Consider the following 23,689-nt stretch of genomic DNA (forward strand, 5'->3'; position numbering starts at 1 on the left):
ATATGACTGGTCGACGTGGCCAGCCGAATGGCCATACAACCGCTCAACCCATTCATTTCATACATGCAAACATTTCAAAGTAGTATTTATGTAATTCGATGAAAGAAAGGGCGAGGCACTTACCTGTGCGGTCGCGACATGATTGTCCAGGCTTCAGGACGACGATGACTAGATTTGCGTGCTGCTGCTATTTGCACAGGCCCGGAGGTTCCTCTTCGCAGGCTGCTGATGATGAAACTTGTGACTCGGCTGCATGCGCCCGCTTTATTATTGCATGTTACAGGCGATGGAATGGTGTACACTCTAGTTGGCTGAACTGCTACGGGATTCCTGTAGGATGTCCTGTAGCAGTTTTTCCTCGGGTGCATGCTGAACGGTGAAGACAGTGGCATCACGATCTCGCTCGCAGGGCCCTTGGATAGCTGTGATGAGTATTGCATGGCATATCGGCATTTTTTCATTTAAGAACCGCTCCCTCTTGATAATTCAACGATCTGTTTTGATTGTGCAGGTACTTTTATTGCATGTCAACTGGGGTGGTAGAAGGAGGTGACAGCAGCGTGTGATGGAGAAAATAGTAGCTTTCATGCCTCCATGTCGAACCTTGGCCGTTAGATCTCCCCACACAATTAGTTCTGGGCTGTCCAAAACTTCTACAGGAAGTTTCCTGTAGAAATACAGAACTTCCTGTAGAAAGTCTGTAGTTTCCTGTAGAAGACTAAGCTGTGATGAAATCGTGCCCATACCTTGGAGAAGATGAGTGTTTTCGGAGGAGGTGCTGGTGAGGTCACCTGGTAGCATGATAAGGACCCGTGACTTTGAGTTGAGAGACCTCCTCTCCTTCATAGAATACCTGCAACCTGCATGCATTGCCACATTGTGAACTTCCTGTCCCTGTTTTTTTTTTTTATTATTTGGTTTATTGTCTTTTTTCTTTTTTCTTCTTTTTTTTTTTTTTGAAAGACAGCAGGGGCGCCTCAATGAGGTTTTCACCCTTGCCATCTGCCTTAAGCACCTCAGAGAGGTTTTGACTCAAGGATCTTTTTCAAATCTCTTTCTTCCTTTTTTTTTTTTTGAAAGACAGCAGGGGCGCCTCAATGAGGTTTTCACCCCTACCATCTGCCTTGGGAGCCTCAGAAAGGTTTTCACCCAAGGATCTTTATTTTTTCTCTCTTTTTTTTTTTTTAAGATGTTTCAGGGTATGCCCAAAACAGAGGCAGAACCCTTCTCTATGACCAGCACTGGTTTCTCCACAGTTTTGATGAACTCTTGTCTTGAGAGAGGTTTCTTGTAGATCTTCAGTCGATGCCCATTGACAAGCATGGGGATGGCCTCCTCATCAATGGTCCGAATAAGAACAGATCCATTGTCATGACATTTCTCCACTGCATATGGTCCCAGCCATCTGGTTCTCAGCTTCCCCTTGAAATCTTTATGCCTGGAATCATACAACAGCGCCCAATCTCCTGGCTGAAATTGCTTGTCATTGAGGTGTTGGTCATGCCACACCTTTCTCTGAAGTTGAACCACTTCTGAGTGAAGGAGGGCCTGCATTCGATGCTCGTCCAATCCATTCAGCTACAATAACCTTTCTTGTTGGGCATGGCTGAGATCTAGGTCCAGCTGAGCTGCCATCCTCAAAGTGTTGTACTCAAATTCAATTGACAGCAAAGCTCTCTTTCCATAGACCAGCTCATAAGGTGTGAAGCTGGTTGTGGTCTTCCAAGTGGTGTTGTAAGCCCATGTGGCCTCAACCAGGCGATCTGCCCAATCTTTCCTACTGCTGCTCACCACCTTAGTCAAAATCCCTTCCAATGCTCTATTGGTGACTTCCACCTGCCCATTTGCTTGAGGATGATAGGGGGTGGAAGTCCTATGCTTGATTTTGTGATGAGCTAGTAGGTCTTCAATTAAGTTGGATGTGAACTGGCTTCCTTGATCGGTGACTAGCTCTCTTGGGTAGCCAAATTTGTAGAAGATGTTTTCTCTTAAGAACTCGGCCACCTTTTCTTCTGTTGCTGCTTTTATTGCCTTAGTTTTTGCCCACTTTGTCAGGTAGTCTGTGCACACAATGATGTAAGACCTTTGCCTCGAAGGAGGGTTGATTAGACCCACAAAATCCATACCCCACTTCTCAAATGGCTCAAGAGTCACTTGAGGTTGGAGAGGCATCTCATCCCTTTGAGTCGGTTTCCCCATCCTTTGGCATCGGTCACATTGGCTGATATACCTTCTGACATCTTGATGAAGTGTGGGCCAATAGTAGCCTGCCTGCAGGATTTTGAAGGCAGTCCTCTTTGCTGCAAAATGTCCTCCACAAGGCCCATCATGACAGGTGAGGAGGATATCAAAGACTTCCTCCTCCCTTACACAACGCCTTAAGATCTGATCAAGGCCAAGCTTGAACAGGTTGCCCCCGATCCAAGTGAATGAGGCACTTTTTCTGATGATTCTGCTCTTCTCTCTTGAGGATAGGTGCGAAGGGAACTGTGCTGAAACAAGGTAGTTTGCTATATCAGCAAACCATGGAGAGAGTACTGAAATAGCAAACAGATGTTCATCGGGCATCTGGTCATCCACTGTTCCATCCTCATCTGCAGATAAATCCAATCTAGACAAAAAGTCAGCAACGACATTTTCTTTAACTGGTTTGTCAACGATAGTCAAATCAAACTGCTGCAACAAAAGTAACCATCTAATAATACGAGCATTCACATCTGGTTTATTCATTAAATATCTAATTTCAGCATGATCAGTATGTACAAATGTTTGATATCCAGTGATATAATTTCGGAACTTGTTCAGTGCATGGACCACAGCCAAGAATTCTTTCTCAGTTACGGTGTAATTCAGTTCTGCTTTGGATAAGTTTTTGCTAACAAAGTAAATGGCATACGGAAGTTTTTGTTCAACTTGTCCTAAGGCTGCCCCTATGGCTTTGTTCGAGGCATCAGTGTGGATGTGGAAAGGTAGGGCCCAGTTTGGACCTCTCAGGATTGGGGCAGACACCAACTTGTCCTTTAATTCATTCAGAGCCCTCTGACAATCGTCAGTCCATTTAAACTCCACATATTTTGCCAAGAGGCCAAACAATGGCGAGGCTAGCTTGCTGAAGTCTTTAATGAATCTCCTGTAATACCCTGCTAATCCTAAGAAACTCTAAACATCCCTTACCTTTTGAGGAGGTGGAACCTTCTTGATGAGAGCAATTTTGTTAGGATCCACCTGTAACCCTTGGCAAGAAATGGTATGGCCTAGCACGGTCCCTTCAGTCATCAAGAATTCACATTTTTCATGACTAAGGGACAGGTTCATCTCAATGCATTTGGTTAGGACTTTTCCCAGATTGGACAATGCTTCCTGGAAGTTGGACCCATAAGGAGTGAAGTCATCCATATAGATTTCCACCGCATCATGGACCAGCTCAGAAAAGATGCTCAAGACGGCTCTCTGGAAGGTAGCAGGAGCATTGCATAGTCCAAAGGGAAGAACTCGGTAGGCAAAGGTACCCCAAGGACAAGTGAAGGTGGTCTTACCTTGGTCTTCCGGGCTGATTTGGATTGGTTGTACCCACTAAACCCATCTAGGAAAGAGAAAAACTTCTTTCCTGCCAGTCCATCCAACACTTGATCTATGAAAGGTAGAGGAAAATGGTCTTTCTTGGTAGCTTTGTTCAGTTCTCGGTAGTCCACACAGATTCTCCACTTCCCATTTTTCTTGGGAACCAACACCAGAGGGGACACCCATTCGCTATCTGAGATGGGGTAAATGAATCTGGCATCCAACAGTTTTTGCAATTCTTCCTTGACGATGTCCTTAAGGGTTGGATTCATTCTCCTCTGGGGTTGCCTAACCGGTTTACAATCCTCTTTGATGTAGATGTGATGGGTACAGACCGAAGGATGGACTCCTTTCATCTCCTTATAGCTCCAAGCAAAAGCATCTAGATGACTGGCCAACAGACTACACAGCTCCTTTTCCTGGGAAGGAGATAGGGAGGAGCTGATCTTCAACGTTCTCTCAGGGCCGAACTCCACATTTTTTACTCTGGTAGTGACAGGGTTGGTCACACAAAGGTCCACCAAGGTGCTGGCTTGGGCATCCTCCACCAATTCCTCTAAGGACAGTGCACTGGGAGGTGGATTCTGGATCAAGGTCTCAATCAAATCATCCTCGGTTGGGGGGTCTCCCCTAGTGGTGCCTAGGGTGCACAAAGGTGCTGAGTACACCTCATCCTCTTCTCCTTCCTCCAACCAAAGTGGTAAGTCATGCTCTAATAAGGGTTGGGCAGGAGGGTATAGGACTAGCTGCTTGGACATAGGACCATTTTTGATGGTCATGTTTCCTGCACGGCAGCTTATGTAAGCATCTGCAGTGGCTAACCAAGGCCTTCCCAAAATAAGAGGATATCCAGTAAGCTTTGCCTTTGGTTGCAGAACCAAGAAATCTGCGGGGTATTCCCAAGAGTCAACAGAGACCAAGACATCCTCCACAATCCCTTCGGGAGTCACGGTGGAGCGATCTGCTAGTTGTAGGACTGTCGAGGTCTTCCTCAAGGAACCCTGAAGGTTGAGTTTGAGCATGGTATCTCTGGTCATCACATTAATGGCAGCCCCTAGATCAATCAAGGTGTGAGGTATGATGGTGCCATTGATGTGGACATCTACTACAGGACTCCCATGATCTAGATACTTTGGGCAGATGACTTGTCCCAACATAAGGTCAGACAGTTGTCCTATGACATTGATGGTTGAAGCATCCCTCTTTCGCCTGCCTGGGTGTCTGAAACACTTTTCCTTAACCAGTTTGTTGTATATTGGTACATCTTTGATGGCTTGGAGAAGTGGTATTTTCACACACAACTGTTTGAGTTCTCCCAGAAGCTCATCCTCCTCTAGGTTGGGTTGTGTGGTGGCTACTAGTCTCACAGGAAAGGGTGGAATAGCCTTTGGTTCACTTTCCTGTTTATCTTCCTCGTCCTCTGGGGGAGGAGGTTGGCGATCCGGAAGAGTCTTTCCAGACCGCAGATTGATCTCCTGGATCTCCACAGCATAGGTAGGGCATGATGTTTCCCCAGTATATACCTGCTGGGCCTGTCTGTTGTTGGGGTTCGGGTTCGGTTGAGCAGGCATTTGAGGTTGCCTTGGAGGAGCAGGAGGTAATGGTTGTGGTTGAACTGGTGGTGGAGGCAAAATGGCTGGAGGAGTGTTGTACTGGGGCCTCCACCCCGATTGAGGTGCATTCCACTGAGGCTGTGGTTGCGTATGTGAGTGATACGAATGAGTAGTGGGTTGAGTATGGTACTGAGGTGGGTAAGACCATGGAGGAGGCATAGACCAGGAAGGATGAGCAGGGGGACCCTAGGAAGGCATAGGAGTAGATTGGTTGGGGCTGTAATAAGCTTGGGGTGCCCCTTGCATCCCCTGCTGGTAAGGTCTAGGTCCTTGTGGCCTCCTTTGGTTGAGGAAATAGAGAGGTTCGGTGGGGGCTTCTGTCCCTTGATACATGGATTTAAGCCCAGGTAAGGTTGGACATTGGTTTGTGGGGTGGTCCTCCTCACAAACAAAACATACTTCAACTGAATGTAATGGGCATTCGTTCTTAGGGTGTTTCCTTGTACACCTAGGGCAGAAGATAGCCAAGGCCCTCTCAACTTCTTCCTTCTTCTGCTGGATCCTGAATGTATCAAGTTGCATGGCAATGGTCTGTCTCACCTCACTCTTGAGATCCTCTAATTGATTTGCAAAATCATGTTTGGAGAAAGGAATACCAGCTAAAAGGAGGTTTCCTCTACCTCGTTTCTGAGCTGCCCTAGAGTGGTTTCTAAACACAGTCTTTATGTCCTCATAAGGCAGTTGGTAAATATCTCCTCCAGCTAACATGTGAAGGGTATCTAAGAGGTCTTCAGGGACTCCTCGGAGCAGGACCAACTTGAGGGATTCAGGGTCAAGTGTGCACCTGGCCCTTTTATAGCTAAGTTGGAACCTTTCCTCGTAATCCTCTAAGGACTCATCATTTCCCATGGTCATCCGAAAGATTTCTCCCTTGGTTTCCTTGGACCTACAGTAGTCCCGGTACTTGGTATTGAAAGCTTGCTGCATCTGAGCCCAAGTGGTGATACTGTTCCCAGGTAAGCCCATGAACCAGCGTAATGTTGCATCCTTAAGGGTTGAGGGGAAGAGTTTCAGCTTCTGCTCATCTTCAGTATAGTCATAGGTTCGACAAAGGACAGCAAACTCAAACAGGAAGGTATCAGGATCTTCAGTAGTCAGTCCATGGAAGTGAGGTAAAGCAGAAGGGATTTTGTTCTTCATTTTCATGTCTCCATTGGTCTCTCGGATGGGGAAGGCACCTTCTATTCTCTCATCTTCTCCCCTATTTTCAGCCATAGCTTCAGATGGAATGGTTTCTAACTCTTCTTCTGCTATAGGATCTTCGTATATCTCAGGAGGTTCACCTATAGGTTCTTCTGGATCACTGTCACCAAAGAAGAGAGAAGGGTGACTCAGTGATGTGGTGGGGGTGTTGGGTAAGAATTTTCCTGTTTTATCTCGATTCCTACGAGGCATGAAATGGAAAGACTTTTGATTGCTTTTGTTTTTTTTTCTCTGGTGCCTGCAAAAACTGAAACAGATTGATCTACAACTAACTATCTTGCTGAAATGAAAATGCAGAATTGAAATGAAAGCAGGAAAGAACTAATCTACTTTGCTCAAATGAAATTGCAGGAATGGAAATGCTAGTCTACGCTTGCAGAATTGAAATGCTAGTCTACGCTTGCGAAAATGAAATTGCGGAATTGAAATGTTAATCTATGAAAGCAGGAAATGTCTATGCTACTTTTGCAGAATGGAAATGAAATAAACTACTTAGCAGAAGGCGAGAGTAGGAAAATAGAAGAAAAGCAACAATTACTAATACTCTGACGCTTCCCCGGCAACGGCGCCAAAAATATGGTGGGCTCCAGTATTGTAGCAATAATGCTACAACTCCTGGAGCTTCCTTCTCTAATTTTATCAACCCGGTAGTTCGTAACAAACTTGGAAGCGACGGTGTTGTATGCACAAGTACTAGCTCTTGTCGCAGTTGTCACTTGGTCAGCTGGCGCAAGTCCGCTAGGGCTCAAGCCAACTTCTATCAGTTCTCAGAAGAAGCTTTTTAACCGATGAACGAAAGCTATCTCAAAGGAAATTGACCTACTGTAGGAAGGAACTGAAAGCCAACAAGAAATGAAAACCCTAGCAAACCCTAATTCTACCAGCTAGTCCTACTGATGCAAAGGTGGGAGTGCAACCGACTGAAATGGGTGCCATTACTTCTAGGAAGGTGAGATTCATGTGTCTAGACTACTTTGATCTAAAGAAAGCATATTTTTGCATTTTTGTTCAAGTTGTTGGAATTATTATGTGTGTGTGTCTAACTGGGTTTGGACTGTGCAGGGATAGATCAAGGAGGGAAATGCTTAGAAAAGGTCAGGAAGGCTCAGGGAGGGTCTAAGGAAATCCTAACATCCTTTCAGAGAAGTTCACAAAGTTTAGATGCCTGGCAACCGGGTTTACAAGCTTCTACAGGAAGTCTGCAGGGGTTCTACAGGATGTTCAGAATTTCTACAGGAAGTTCAATAATTCCTATAGGATGTCCTGCAATAGGATTTTTGGGGGATGGATGAGTGGAGGAGGTTATATGGATGGACAGGGAGGTAAGAGGGGAGCTTGTGATGGCTTATGGACAGGGAGATGAGATGAAGAGGGGGTGTGCACAGCTGGTTGGTCTAGAGGAGGTTAGGGGAAATGGAAGGCCGAAAAGGTAGAGTCACGTGGATGATAGAAGAGTTAGGAGGCAAGTGGTCTAACTGAGAGATGAGTGGATGGCCTAGGCACGGCTTAGAAGGATAAGGGAGTGAGGGAGTAGTACTGCACAGTGTAAATGAAACAAATCATCCATGTCTTGCACATAACCGAAATTTCATCAACCTATTCTAACTGTTTTTATGAAACACAGAACAGCAACGTGATTTTGTAAGGAAACTCTTGCATGGTACTGAAGCAAAGATTCATTCCACAAGATCTGAACGCATGGACGCTGCTACAACCAAGAACATCACATCAAAGCTTGCATGAACATGTAAAACAGTGTTTTTGGTGGGTGGCACGGTCTGCAATTCCAGTCCCTAAACAGAGGTGGAAGTGAGTGTGTAGTCAACCCTTTTTGGAACTCTGATTAACTCCAATCTCCTCACTCTAATCTACACTACTGAAAGCAACTTTGTTCATAAAACTAACCTACTTAACCACACCAAGAAATTCAACTCAACAAACTGTGTTTCCAAATGCATGTAAAGGAAAAGAAATACAATGCTGAAAGAAAGGTAACAATACAAAGGAAGGAGGCCTATTGCTCTCAGGTTGGGCCCAACCCCGAGAGCTATGGCTCCTCTAAGAACTCAGAACTGAACTCAAATCTGCCTGCTTTTCATTAAAAGATAATAGTCATAAGTCAAATAACATGCCAAAAATGGCTTACAAAGAGCAAAACAGAGCTATCAGCTCGTAGTTCAGAGTATGCAACAAGGTTTCAAAAGTCCCCATCGAAGGCTACAGCCTCATCATTTATACATTACGAGGGCCAAGCTGGCCTCCTAAATTAGTGGGGTTTGGCTGACCAAACTAAGAGTAATCTGCTGCTTCCTCAAAATTCGTTTGGCTGCCTTCTAGCTCGGTGGTGGTGGTTGTTGGAGCTCGGAGTTGGGGGTGAAGATCACGAGGAAGGCCATTCAATGTTGTGGACAACCTTCCTACAAAATCTCAATCCCCTCTTGGCTGTCTCCTAGCCCTCATCTGCGTGGTTTTGCTCCATTAAATGTCAAAAAACCTGAAATAAACATGTGTTAGCCACCTAGGAATAGTGACTGCCCTCATTCGTACAAATGACATAAATATACTAAAAAATGATGCATAAGTTATGAAAAATGAAGGGTTGAGCAAGGGTAGTTAGGCCAAATGAGCCCAAAATGTTACCAAATTTGGGGCTCATCAGAACGCATGGGTAGACCCGCGTTACAATGGTCCCCTATTCAGTTACGAATGGTGAACCAACAGAAGATTTTTCCCATGGGAAGATTGCAAGGGGTAACAATCGATATTGAAGGCACGAGCGGGCAGGTGGATTTTGAAGTGATGGAGATTTTCGATGACAGCAATCCCTAACCTGCGCTAATAGGAATAGACTAGGCTACCGATATGAACACAGTCATAAATCTGAAGAAGAACAAAATGATCTTTGAGGAAAAGTAACTAGGAGTGGTAGTACTGCTAGATCCAGCCGAAGGAGCGTGATACACTGAACCGATGTGCGACGATGATAGTGATGACGATCTTGACTGTATTTACAAGATAAATATGCAAGGAGAGCATTGGGTGAATCCAACTGCATATGGAAGGATTTCATGGGAGTGCGAAAGCTCCTGCACTTCCGATTTATACAAAGAGATAAAGCAATGGCAGAATTAACAATGTTGAACTGCAACTTGATGATCGATTCATTGTGTTGCATGACAACAGAGGCAAGGGAGCTGCTGACATATGATGGATTGTCAGTGGTGGATGAATTTTTGAGCAAATTTGAAAGCGTAGTACCGGAACAACAGCGGTTCGATGCATTGGAATGGGCACTGCGCGCAACACCCACACGATGGTGGGGTACACATCAAGGAAATTTCGAGGACTGGCGCAGTTGTAGAAGAATGATGCGCCTACGACTTGGGAAACCACAAATATAGTTAGTCGACAAATATGACAGGCGAGATGATCCACACACACACCTCGCAAACTAGACCAAGGTCTACGGGGAAGAACCACAACTTGAATGGGTAAATTTATTCTACCATACCCTAGATGTCATACCCATGAATTGGTATACGGAGACGAAGCTCTGCCATGGTATAGGCGAATGGGATGTCTTGCGCGTGGGATTCTTGTTAACATTCACATTTGAAGATCGTTGGTAGGATACCGTTGACGATGTGCTACAAGTAGTAAAAGTCACTATCTTCAAAATACCTCAGGAGATAATGGGAGTACTTCAGCTAGAATGGGCGACACAATTTAGCAGCACACTAGAGTGTTATAACGTGAATATTGAGGAGGATGATGAGGACCCACAAAACATTCACATTTCATAAACAGAAGGCTCTCGCGAGATTCGTGGACCATCACTGGAAGACCCCAACATCACCGCGCCACTAAAGACGAAGCAGGTCAACATTGGAATGGAGGCAGAGCCAAAGTACGCACCGCTTAGTGACTATTGGGATGATGCCATGGTCGATAAGGTTGCTGAGTTACTCCGCGAATACCAAGACTTGTTCCCAACCAAAATTATGGACTTGAAGGGGATCATTGGCGATTTAGGGGTAATGAAGATCACCCTGAAACCTGACGCAAAGCCAATGAAGTAGCAGCCTTACTGCTTGAATCCAAAGTATAAAGAAAAGGTCTGTGACGAATTAGAAAAAATGATTGCAGCCTAAATTATTGAACCAGTGGAAGAATTTGATTAGGTGAGTCTTATGGTAGTACAAAAGAAAAAACAAAAGGGTGAAATAAGAATATGTGTAGACCTCCGGAAGTTGAATGATGCCTGCTTACAATCCATTCTCAACACCATTCATAGATGAAGTACTAGAGAACATTGGCAGTCAGGAAGCATACTCATTCACGGATGGATTCTGAGGGTACCATCATATCAAGATCGTACCAGAAGATAGGATCAAGATGACCTTCACAACAAAATGGGGATGCTTTCAATACACCGTAATGCTGTTTGAACTAAAGAACGCGCCAGCTATATTTTCGCGCATCGTGGTAGTCGCGTTCAAAGAATACATCCACAAGTTTTTGGAGATCTATCTGGATGATTGGACTGCTTTTGGGTTAGTTAAGCACCATGTAGCTAGCTTATGTTTGATGCTAGATACTTGTCGCTGACACCAGATTGCACTGAACCTAAAGAAGTGCACATTCCTTGTTCCCTTCAGAAACCTGCTGGGACATGTGGTCTACAAACAAGTACTGATGGTGGATCCTGCAAAGGTTGTCGTTATCCTCAATTTGGAAGCACCGCGAAGTGTTAAACAACTACGCGCTACCCTGCGACACACTGGATATTATAGGAAGTTCATCAAAAGTTATGCCCAAATAACCGTGCCGATGGAAAAACTATTGAAAAAAGATGTTACATATTTCTCGAATGATGATTGCATGAAGAGTCTGGATGTCCTGAAGGGGAAACTGGCCTCTGCGCCAATCTTGGTTTTCCCGAAATGGGACATGGAATTTCATGTACATGTTGATGCATCATGTATCGTATTGGGAGTCGTACTCACACAGGAAGGCGCAGAGGGGGTAAATCACCAGATCGCGTTTGCAAGCCGAAGATTGTCCAAAGTAGAAAATAACTACTCTACCACCAAGCATGAGGAGTTGGCAATGGTGTACACACTCCAAAAATACTGACACTATTTACTTGGAGGACATTTCAAGATGTATACCGAGCATTCTACGTTGAAATACCTAGTGAACAAGCCTGTGTTGGAGGGGGCGAATATGCGGATGGCTTTTACTATTTCAGGAGTATCATTTTGAGTTTATAGTCAAGCTGGGACGCATAAACGTAGGACCAAACCGCTTGTCACAAATTGAGATGGGCGAGGAACCAACAAATTGGGAGGAAGGACTACCTGATGCACAACCCTTTGCAGTACGCAGCGCGGACGAACACTTCGAAGATATAATCCATTTTCTAACAACAGGGACTGCGATAATAAAATATAATTTAACAAGAATTTAAAATTAACAATAATTTAGATAACAATAAAAATCTTTAAACAAACTTCAATTTAACATATTAAAATATCTTAATCATATAAATTTCATAACTAGGTTAATATGTATTAATCTTAATAAATAATTGTAACATAGAATTAAAGTAAATATAATTAAAATAACAAAAAATACAAAGTAAAAACAATTATAATAAAATATAATTAAAATAATAGGATATAAATTAAAAACAACTATGACCCTCATATAAATTTCATAACTATGATAATATGTATTAATCCTAATAAATAATTTAAACATATAATTAAAATAAATATAATTAAAATAACAAAATATAAAGTAAAACAATTATAATTAAATATAATTAAAAGATATAAATTAAAACAAATATGACCCTAATATAACAATAATTCAATAATAATTTAATAATCCCTAATATATGTCGGCAATGCATCTCATATATTTATTTATTAAATTGAATAATATGACCAGTTTTCCACTAATCTTTCGCATACTGAAGATGAACCGCCATTGCTGGTTCGAAACGTCGATCAAAACAAGAAACCTAATGCGATGAATCCAGAGGATGATCTACACAACAGGGACTGTGTCGAAGGAGTATTCAATCCAACAGAAGAAGGAATTAGTGGTACACGCGACGAACATTTTTGTCATTGCAGGGCACCTCTACAAGATGGGCAACGATGAGATATTGCAAAGATACGCACCTGAATTTGAACGAGGTTAGATCCTCGTAGAAGCACATGGGGGCGCTGCAGAAGGACACTATGCAGGACGCGCGACTGCACAGAAGATTCTTCGCGCAGGGTCATGGTGGCCGACCCTGCACCAAGATTCGAAAGCGCACTGTAAGGCTTGCGATATATGTCAAAGGACGATCAAACCATCACGAAGGGACGAGATGCCATTGAATCCCCAAATGACACTGCAACTGTTTGAGAAATGTGCAATCGACTTTGTTGGACCGATCACACCTCAGGGAAAGACGGTACGTGCTACATCATCACCGCAATACAGTACCTGACATGATGGGAAGAAGCGCAACTGGTTAAGGACTGCACAACCGCTTCATCTGCAAAGTTTTTGTTCGAAAATGTGTTAACACGATTTGGCTGTCCGAAAATCTTAATGAGTGATCGAGGAACACATTTCTTGAATGAAACCATCAATGCGCTCACAAAATAGTTCCAGATGTATAATTAGAAAAGTACACCATACCACCCACAGGCTAATGGGACAGTAGAGGCATTCAATAAAATACTGGAGACTGTGCTGACCAAAGTATGTAACGCACAACGGAACGACTGGGACCTATGCGTACCTGTTGTGTTATGGGCATATAGGACAACGTGCAAGAAATTGACGGGACAGACACCCTTCCGGTTGGTCTATGGTATGGAAGTTGTCATGTCGATGGAATACATCATACCTAGTTTGTGAATAGTAGCACTCATAGGAATGACGGATCGTGAAGCTCTGGAAGAAAGGCTCGTGCAATTAGAAGAATGTGAGGAAGGACGGTTTCTGGCTGGATTTCACCAACAGGTACAAAAGCAGCGTGAAAAGGCCTTGCACGATCGCCATTTCAAGTTGCGCACCTTTAAGGTAATCGATTTAGTGCTACTATATGACAGTAAGTTTGAAAAATTACTGGGAAAATTCAGAATGCACTACCTGGGACCATATGTGGTAAAGGAGGTCACAGACGGAGGTGCGGTCTAGCTAGTCAAACTCAATGGAGAACCCTTCCCAAGAAAAGTAAACGGAAATTGCCTGAAGCCCTACACAGGTGGGCTAGCTATCTGACTAACAGGCCAAAGCACAGTCTTCGCGACTCGAGTAGCTGGACAAAGGCGCGGGACTATAAACACATGCACTAGAAGCCGGTACCAAAGAAATGACACGATTCAGACGCGGATGACTCAAAAGTAAGAATACAACAGGTCCAGCAAACCGCAGAATAGTGCGTCGTGGACCTCCGGGCAGTACGGGACCAGTTGGAGGGGCTCTGTGCCAAGATCGCCGCACCAGCAGAGTGACTTGGGATGAGTCACGTTGATTGTGTTGGGGGCCCGTTGGGCATGTAATCCCCCCACAGCATGTTTTGGGGCTCAAAGCCCAAGTTTTGGTCAAAGGTTTTGTAATACTCCTCAAATTGCGGGCGCGGAGCGCGAAGTAGAGGTTAAGTCATAGGGTTGTCCGCCCTAAAGTAATGTAACATAATGTAAAGTCATGTCGGCCTACCCATGGTCCACGGACCATGGGATTGTATAAATAGAGTGAGGATATAAGTTGAAAAGATAGTTGATAGAGAAGGGGATAGCGAAGGAATGGTTCGAGCTTAGAGTAGGATTCTAAGTGTATTGGGTCGTAGTAGTAGGAAGAGGCTCTGTAGCTGAGTGCGTAGAGGCATAGTAGAGTCTCCAGCTGAGTGCACGGACCCCTACAGCTGAGTGTGCAGGGTGGTGTCAAGTCTGTAATCGGGATTGAAGATTAATAAAGAGAAGTTGATTCTTATTTCTGTGTGTTTTCTGGGCATTGTCTTCTTTATGTTTATATTAGTTTATGTATCACGCACATTGATATGATTGCTGAATATGTTGTAATAACCATTAATCTTAAACACACAAGTTAAGTAATCGGTTAATTAGCAAGGAAATTGGGTATTATACAGGTCACGCGCCGAGTAGGGCTACGTGGAAACAACAGCACATGTTGCAAAGGAATAGCAAGTGCGCGTAGCAACGGGTCAGACCACGAACCTCCAGAAGCCCATCAGACATCCCCAAGGTGTGGAAAACTGGTTCCATCACCCTCCCATACTACTTTGGGTGAGACCTCAGTCTGCGCTCTGCGGACTGTTGCTGAAAGGGCCAGTAGTACCGGGATTTGCTTGGCTAAATCACCTCTGAACCTGGGGCAGGCCCATACAAACCAACAGTATTCAAGTTGGCCCAAAAGAGGGAAATTGAATTTGGTTCTAAATTACTCAAGTTGGCCCCTAAAGAAAATAGAATTTAAATTTTGAATTTTGCTTCCAAGAAGGGAAGTCGACCTTGCCTTTTGACCCACATTTTGGGGCACCTTATAACTATATAAATAAGGCATTAGCCATTCTCATTTTGGAAATAATATTCATGGACAATCACCAAAGAAAGGGAGTTACAGATCTTTATCAAGGACTAATTGAAGCAAGAGAGAGATTTGAGTTACTTATCTATGTAATGAAGAATAAGAAAGGTCAAAGTTTTGGTTTTGTTCTATATGAAGAAAGAGGGTTGGTCAAGCCCTATAAATATGTTCATGGGAGAAGGGTTGGACAAACCCTAGGGATTCCCAAGTTGTTTATGAAAATTAGATTACACTCTTGAAGAATTTATTAATTTCTCCTAGGAAAAGATTGTTGGGTTTTTTTCCCTAGTTAGGGTTTTTGTAGAGTAAAATTTTGTGTCTCTTGTGTTTGGCTATCTCTTCATGATCCTACTGTCATTATTATTTTATTATTGAGATTTTCTATATAATTTATTATTGATGAATGTGATACAAGATGAATTGTCTAAAGAATCATTGGAAAGTAATTATCAAATTAGGAAATTATGAAAAATCAACAAAAGTATTACAAACCTTGAGGTATTTCACATTTCTTAAGGCATTGGTCACATCTCCCAATGAAAATATGGGCTATATATGTGTGCACAAACATCCCCTACACATGTCATAGTAAGTATCCTATAGAACTCTCTCACTTGGTCATCTTTTAAGCTATTTTACACTTGATTTGATGGTCGACTATTGGGCGCAACCCAACTTGGTCAAGTTTTGGTCAAAGTGTCTGCAATTTGAGGAGCAGAGCGCACAGAGTCCGTGAAGTTCTATTCACTGCACATTGTCTAGGGGATTTGGGGTGGGACAAAGCCCCTCATTTTGTAACGGGTATCGGAGTTTTAAGTCATTGTTTTGTCGAATCCATAGTATGTGGACCATGGTTTTGTACTAATGAAACATATATAAGGAGATGTAATGCTTTGTCAAAAGAGATGAGACATAGATGAACTGATCATACTTTCTGGCTTTAGTTTGTATTTTTGGGCTTTTAGGAAAGGCTCTGCAGCTGAGTGCGTGAAGGCCTTGTAAGAGTCTGTAGCTGAGTGCGCAAACTGACTGCAGTTGGGTGCGCAAGTCGAAGGAATTATATGTACTGAAAATATCTATCTTAACAAAAAAGAAGAAGTTTTGGTGAAGCTTTGTGCATGTATATTCTTAATTTGTGTTCATATGTACTAATATGCATGTTTTTTACTTAATTTTGTGAAAGAATACATGTTATATTGTTTTATGATATGTTTATGTAATAAGCACAAATCTGTGAAGAAAAACATCAGCTCGAAGTCTTTTGTGTATGTGAAGTTATATATCAACATAAAATATAAGAAAACAAACAGGTGCCACAACGCAATATTCCTCTGGCTGCAGAAACTTGGTTCTGCAACCTTTGATAACCGCTTAGGGTAAGACTGCAATATGCTTATAGGTCGTTTCCGAAAGGGCCAATGGTTGAGGGTTTTGTTGGTGCGCAATACACTTTGAACCTAGGTCCAAGTCCCTAGAGCCAACAAATGGTTCCATTGTCGGGATTGAGATCTGTTTGAGGGATATGTTTTGGCATCTGTTGAAGAAGGAAATATAGGAGTGGGTTGAACAAAAAGAGCGAGAATTTTTAGTTAATGAAACATGAATCTATGATTATCGACTGAAGCCTAGTTGCAGAAGTATCTCTATACAGAAAAACATGAGATCTTCTTCACAATGTTTTCTAATGAATTATATGAATGAGTATCAAAGTTGATTGAGAAAATGACTTGTTTCAAAACAACGAGCCTATTGCGTGGAGCCCTGAATTGATACAACGATTCAAGAATACTAACAACAGGATCTCAAGAGAGGTTGATTTTTGGATTAACAGTATCCTGGGAGGATTTATTACTGAATTCACAATAGACATGACTGTCTCTTACAACGAAGTTGAGCGAAGATTTTTCAAGGGCCCACAAGGTAAGTAATTAAACTCTTTGAAGCCATGGATTAAAATGCTTTTATCTAAAAAGGGAATATTATGAATGCAGTCAGATTAATGTTTGGATGAAGAGGGAATAAGTTTGAACCAAGACCAATGTTTACACGAAGTGGGAAGAAATATAGAGTAGATCACGGACCCAAGAAATTTATACAAAGTGACTATAGTCCCTTGTTAGGTGGGTCGAAGAGTGAAGAAGAAGGAAGTAACCCCACAACCCGTGATATTCCCCCTCCCATCCTGAAGGTGCGTCGAAGTTAGGAGTTGATAAAAATCAGGGCACCTTTGGGATTCCCCATCCATCTACTCCCCTTAGCCCCCATCCCCATCCCCATAATTCCCCTACTCTTCCTCCCCCTGCCCCTAACCCCCCAAGGAGAAAAATGGGCGATGATATTAAGTTGCCTATCTTTAGAGGCCTTGGATCAGAGGATCTTGACTAGTTCTAGTTTATAGTTGATGTAGTCTGGAAAGCAATACAAATCATTGACGAAGATGTAAATAAGGCAAAACTCATCATGACGTTATGAGAAAGAGCACTGAAATGGTACATGAAGTATTATGCGACTAATCAGGCTGCTTCATTGGATGATATTAAGAAAGCACTGGTATCAGAATTCAAGAAGTCGAAATCAGAATCACAGTGCATTACAGAGCTGAAGGAAATCAAACAGATGGCTACTGAGTCTGTGTGGGAATTGGATCAACGATTCAAGGTGTTAATGGGACAAGTAATCTTTAACATACCCCTAGAATAGCATAAAGAATGGTTTATAGCTGCATTGTTGCCACATATTAGGTTACCCTTGATGCAGCAAAAGATAGTGACTCAAGTCAAGGCATTGGAGATTGCAATGAAGCTAGAAGCCTCGCCGATCAGAGATACTCATGTAGGAGTACAACAAATTCAGAGTCAGCTAGAAAATTTTACCTTGGAAATGCAAGATCTCAAGAAAGGTAAATAAATCATATCAGAAGTATGGTGTACAAAAAGTAGAGGGTGTTGGCTTGATGGGGCCTGACCCAGGTTCGGAGTTAATATGACATCGTCCGTGGCCAGGTAGGGGAGCTCATTCCATTTCTTCGCAGGGTCCTTGCGCGCCCTAATATATACGTGATGGAAGTGCACCTTGAACTTTGCAAAGCTCTGCAGACTATTGTAGATAGTGGGCGATAACCGCAACTTGCAATTAATCCCCATTCTGATGTTCATCTCCATGAACACCCAGAATATCTTGTTGTCTCTGATCCTCTGCGCGTCTTTAGTTGCCCACAACGAAATTTACTTCGCTGCCTTCAGAAGATCATTTTCAATCGTGGGGAACTCGTCGTCCTTAGGCAATTCCCAAGCCACCAGCACTATGGACAGCAGAAGCAATGCATAGTGGAAAGTCTTCCCCAATTCTTGTGCCTCGTGGCAATTTTCCAGGAACTCCTTGCACAAGTACTCTGACTAGTTAAACTGGACTCCCTATGTGCACTATGCGGAAAGTGCTACCACTAGTGCGGGCACCTCATCCGCGCGACACTTCCACATAACCTTGCCAGCCAGTATCTGTGTCACGACTCTGACCACATTATTGTTGATACTGGAGATCGTGTAACCCCTCTTCTTCTTCTCCAGTTTGAACTTTTTCTTCATGACCTCTGTGATGGCCAAATCATTGCTCTTACCCTCCAAAATATCCGTTGGGTCCTCCCCCTTGCAAGGGAGTCGACTAATTATATGAATTAGGTGGTCCATGGTGGGGATGGGCTCCTCCAGCCACAAGCACCCATCATGCACCAGGCAGATCAGCTGCCTGATGACAAATATAGCTATTGGGCGCGATGATAATCCAACACTCAGAGCAAGTTTAACAACCCCGATTTCTCTACTCCGCACAACCACTTGTGCGACTCCAACTCTATGACTCCCACCGCGGTGTTTTTCTTTGGCCGCATGAGCTATGCGCTTTCCAAGTGTGGGAATTTCTCGTGGTCCACGAGATCCCAGTCTTCAAATTTTAGACCTGGCAGCCATCCCAAGTGCGCTCCTTCAAAAATGATATCATTGGGGAGCAGCGGAGTCTGCAAAGAGATTTTGCTCTCATCTAGGTCCTTGGGCACCCTTACTTTCCCCTTCTACGAAGGAACATACACGAGCAACCTGGTCAGAGGGTCTGCACCCTGAGTTTCTTCCTCCATTTCTTCGTCCTCCTCCTCTTCCACCAAGATTTCCTCAAGGTCTTCCTCCTCCTCATTGGCTTCCAAATTGATCGCCTTCCCCTTTTCTTCCATGGTCAATTTAGTTCTTAGCGGGTTTCTAGGGGACACGCACTGGTACCATAGCTGCTTATCTTTATTGGGTCTTGGCATGCGAAACAATTTAGGAATTTTTGCAACTATCCCGACGCTTTCCGGGGCGTCTCCTATCATCATGGCCTGCACGGCCTCTTCAGCGGTCATTTCTCCGATATCCATGGCTTCCTCTGGCGTGGTCATACTGCTGTTCCACAAATCTCTCAACGGTTCAGGTAGGTGCTCAAATAATGCCTTCGACTTCAAAAGATCGAACAAATTAGGGTTCATGAATCTCTGGGTGTGCAATAGCTCAATTCTCAAATGGCCAAGTGTTGTTTGCTAGGCAACTCTTTGCAATTTATATTTCCTTTTGAATTTGAATTCGACCGTTCCCCCCAAATCCGGTCCATTAATGCTCCCTTGGCGGCAAATTTTCCCAAATCTAGCCCATAAAGTTTGCCTTAAATCTCGGATGCCCACTCCATTGGGTCTCAAACCAAGCATCATATCATGAATAGTGATTGTAACGGTCACTTCCCAAGCAACCCGAGCGGCAGCACAGCTACCCTTGCGCTGTCGTCGACCCTGTGACACTTCACTCCTGCGCGTAGTCCTGACATCGCGCAGCTCCCGAGCAGAGTAGTTTATAGTCCCGCGCTTCCTTTCAACTGCATGGAGCGCTAAGACTATGCTTCCCGTGCTAGTCATGTGGCTGGACCACTTGTATACGGCTCCAGCTGACTACCATTTACTTTTCCTGGAAAGAGTTTGCTATTTAACTTCATTAATTGCACTGTGCCACCATCTGTGATTTCCTTAATAACATACGATCCCCAAGTTTGTCAATGTAATTGTGCTCATCCTGTTCTATCACCACTATTTTTTTTATCAAGAAAGTCCCTCTTTATTTCTTCCTCAAGCTTCTGGATTTCTGCTTCCACTAGGGCGCTTTTCTCCCTCAACCGAGTTCTTTCATTCATGAGTTCTTAGAGCCTAAGATCACCAATCTGGATCTCCTCATCGAGTCCCAATCATACGTCTTCGAGCTCTTCAAATGATGCGAGCCTTTCTTCGGGGGATTCACGGTCTGTTTCCCCGGTGAGCACCACTATGCACGAACTAGACACAATAGACTCCATAGGCATTACAGCTTCTACTCCATCGATCAGCCGAAAAGGTGTCGTTCGGGTATGCGTAGGTCCCAATCACTTCACTACGCACTACATAACTTTTTCAGTGCTTCACACACCTTGTTAAATGATTTCGCATGGATAACCTTCTACACGATCATTCTCTCTGTTAGCGCTTGAAATTTCACCTAGGCTGAGATAGACAAATCTCAAGGCTACATCAAACCATTACACCTCGTAGCTAGCCCTACGAGGAAGGAGAAGGCTCTCTCCGGTCAGACTCAAGGTATTTTCTCAATGGGGTGAGCTGACCAATTAGGATCAAAGATATTAGGCTAGTAAACTAATAAGGAGGGTTGATTTAAAGTTTTTTGGGGTTTTTGGTGGCAATTGGAGGGAGTGCAATTCAGGGTGCGGGGATTGGGCTCAGTTTTTGCAGGGGGGTCTTTGGGGCAAGGTAGGAACTTGTGCTGATGCCTTTGGCTTGGATGAGTGATCAGGGAAGAAAGAGAGGGGGGCTAAAGAGGGCAAACAAGGACTTTGAATCCTCTTTAGACAGTGGAAAACATCAATATTAAACAAAATTGAAAGCTGAGCATGTAAACATGAGTTCAAACTTTATCACTTCTTTTGTTTAATCAGTAGTAATAGATTAAGAGATGTAACACATAAACAAACTTACAGTAACAAGTAGGAGACACACCATCAACACAATGATCCACAAGAATCCACAATGATGTCTGCAAAACCCTGGCCTTCCTTTTCCTTAATTGCAGAGATACAAGTAAAATATACAATAGAGTTTCTCCCTCAAGAGTCCAACCATGAAAATGAGAAAGAGAGAGCATAATATAGACCATCCAACTCCTTTCCCCACCTCTAGGGGTCGAGCTCAGCTTCCTAGGAGTTGTTGCAACTAATTCTAAATCAGTCACTAGATAATAGGCCAGCTCAACAACTTACCTCTAAAAATTAGGAAGCCTATCTATGCATTAAATATTCACTATTTACATCAAAGAAGTTTCTAGAAGTGGTAAAGAAGAGTAAAAGTATCTAATGCCATGACATTTACACAAGAATCCATCATTTACATGCCCAAATAGTCAACCAAAGTGAAAACAGTGCTTTGCTGGCCGAACTGGTCAAAAACTGGCAAATTTTGCCTGAGTGGTCACACCTCTGGCTCGAGTGGTCGCACATTTTTGCAGCAAATTTTGAGTGGGTTCCACTGGTTCAAATCAGGTGCAAGATGGCTCATTGGAAAGCTTGGTCTGTCTACTTTCCATCCCAAGTGGAATTTCTGGATTTGGAGTTGATTTGACCCCTCAAAAGTCAATTCTCCCAAGGTCACTTTCTGCAACTCAAAAAGTGGGCAGAAAGTCATTTTTTTGATGTATTTTGAGCTTTTGGAGGCTCAAATCTCAAAATCAGTCTTCTCCCAAGTATTGGTAATTTTTCTCTTTGCATGCCCTTTCCAAAAATGCCAAGTTTTCAAAATTCCGAGCAGTCCTCCAAAATGGTCTCACCCGGGGTGAGACCACTCCACGGGAAAAACCTGTAATTTTACCAAAAATTTGCAAAATGCTCCAAAATTCTCAAAATTTTTAGATTTTGATGCTAGATCAAGGCTGATCAGTACCATGATGAGTGAGGGATGCCTCAGCCAAGATGCGGAGTGGATTTGTCCTTTTCTTCTTCTTCCGGGCCTCTGACATCTTTCGTTGGAGAATTTTCATTCTCGCCTTGCAAACATGTAATCTGGCCCAATAATGTGTCTTCATGTTGCGTAGCAGCTCTTTGTCACGATTTGCCTTCTCCAACAATCTCTCCAAGTGTGCATTCACACTGATAAGCATGGACTCCCGGTCAGCAGGCAATGGGTCACCGGGCCTCCTAGGGTTCAAAGTTCGATCATTGCGGATCCTCCATAGCTCATCAAGTTCTTTTTCTTCTTCTAATTGTTTGGTGCGCTGTTCTAGATAAGTGATGGTCCATTGAGCCATTTTGAGCTTCCGCTGCAACACGAGGTTCTCCTCCTCTCTCTGTCTGATAAGCTCATAAAAATCTGAAGAAGGAGAATGAGCATCAAAATCAATGGAATCATGACGTGTATCGCCAGCTCTCTCATCCTCAATCATGGGCTGCTTGCCCTCCCGTACTGCCTCTGCTGATGAAGAATGCGAGGCCCCTTCCACCTGGTGTGGAGATAACACTCGCTGATCTGAAGAAGATGACGAGACCCCTTCCACCTGCTGTGGAGAAAATACTCGTCGAGCTGCTGCAAATAAGGTCCTATGACCTCTCTGATAGGTGACCCGAGGTGAAGAAGCCACATGTCTCGGAACAATAATCTCGGGTTGGTGTGATGGACCTCCCACCTCATGAATAGGCTCTGGCTCTCGCTGTGACTGTGATGGCGCTGTAAAGACCTCATGAGAAATGAAGTTTGCCCATGAAATGCCCTGCTGCCTCAACTGATAAGAAACAACAAGCTGAATGAGACCATGATGGCACAAACTCCTATGCTGTTGGGCTGGGGTCTGCCTCTGAAACACGGATGACATCCTCTGAATGTCATGAAAGAAGTAAACCGGGATGTTCATCATCCTCACTCTGGTAAAGTGCATCAACATGCGAATGTGACAAGAGAAGATCTGTGAAAATCTTCCCTCACATGTAAAGTACTGCATGATAAGCCTCATGATCGAAGCATACTCCGCCCGGAGGAATCTGAAAGGGAAGACTCCTGACAAATGACTCACAAATGCTGGCTGAACATATGGCTCAAAATAGACAAAATCCAGCAATTTGCGCTTGAGCCACACCTCTCCCACATTCGGTATCCCGGTAGCCTCTGAAATCATCTCTGGAGATAGTACAAAATTCACCCCTGCAAGAGTGACCTGCCCATCATGAAGGTGCAAAACAAATAAACGTGCCAACTCGCTATGATGCTGAATCTGAGCAAGCCTCTCACAGAACTGAAAACATGACATGTACCGAAAACCATTCATTGCCAAAGGACAAGCCTGCAATGCTGCCAAAGAAGTAGGTTCCTGTCTCCTATGGTGACCACCTTTCTTAGGAAGCCTCTGCTGTACCTCCACCTCTGTAGATGATGAATGATCATCACCTGGCTCATAACTCTCGGTGTCTGACATGGTTTTGGAACAAGATGAGCAAGCTGAAAGATAAATAAAACTGCTGCCTCTGCCTGCAAAATGCTGAGAAGTATGCTGTTTTCTCAAGGGGAAAAATCATAAGGGAAATGTTAGGGGAGGGATTTTTAAAAAGGAATGGGAAAAATATATAAAAACAGGGATTTTTTAAGGGAAAATTCA

Source organism: Pinus tabuliformis, chromosome 3_1 (assembly GCF_031772625.1).
Source record: "Pinus tabuliformis cultivar Carrire ecotype Pingquan chromosome 3_1, CPIR1, whole genome shotgun sequence".
NCBI classification, from domain to species: domain Eukaryota; kingdom Viridiplantae; phylum Streptophyta; class Pinopsida; order Pinales; family Pinaceae; genus Pinus; species Pinus tabuliformis.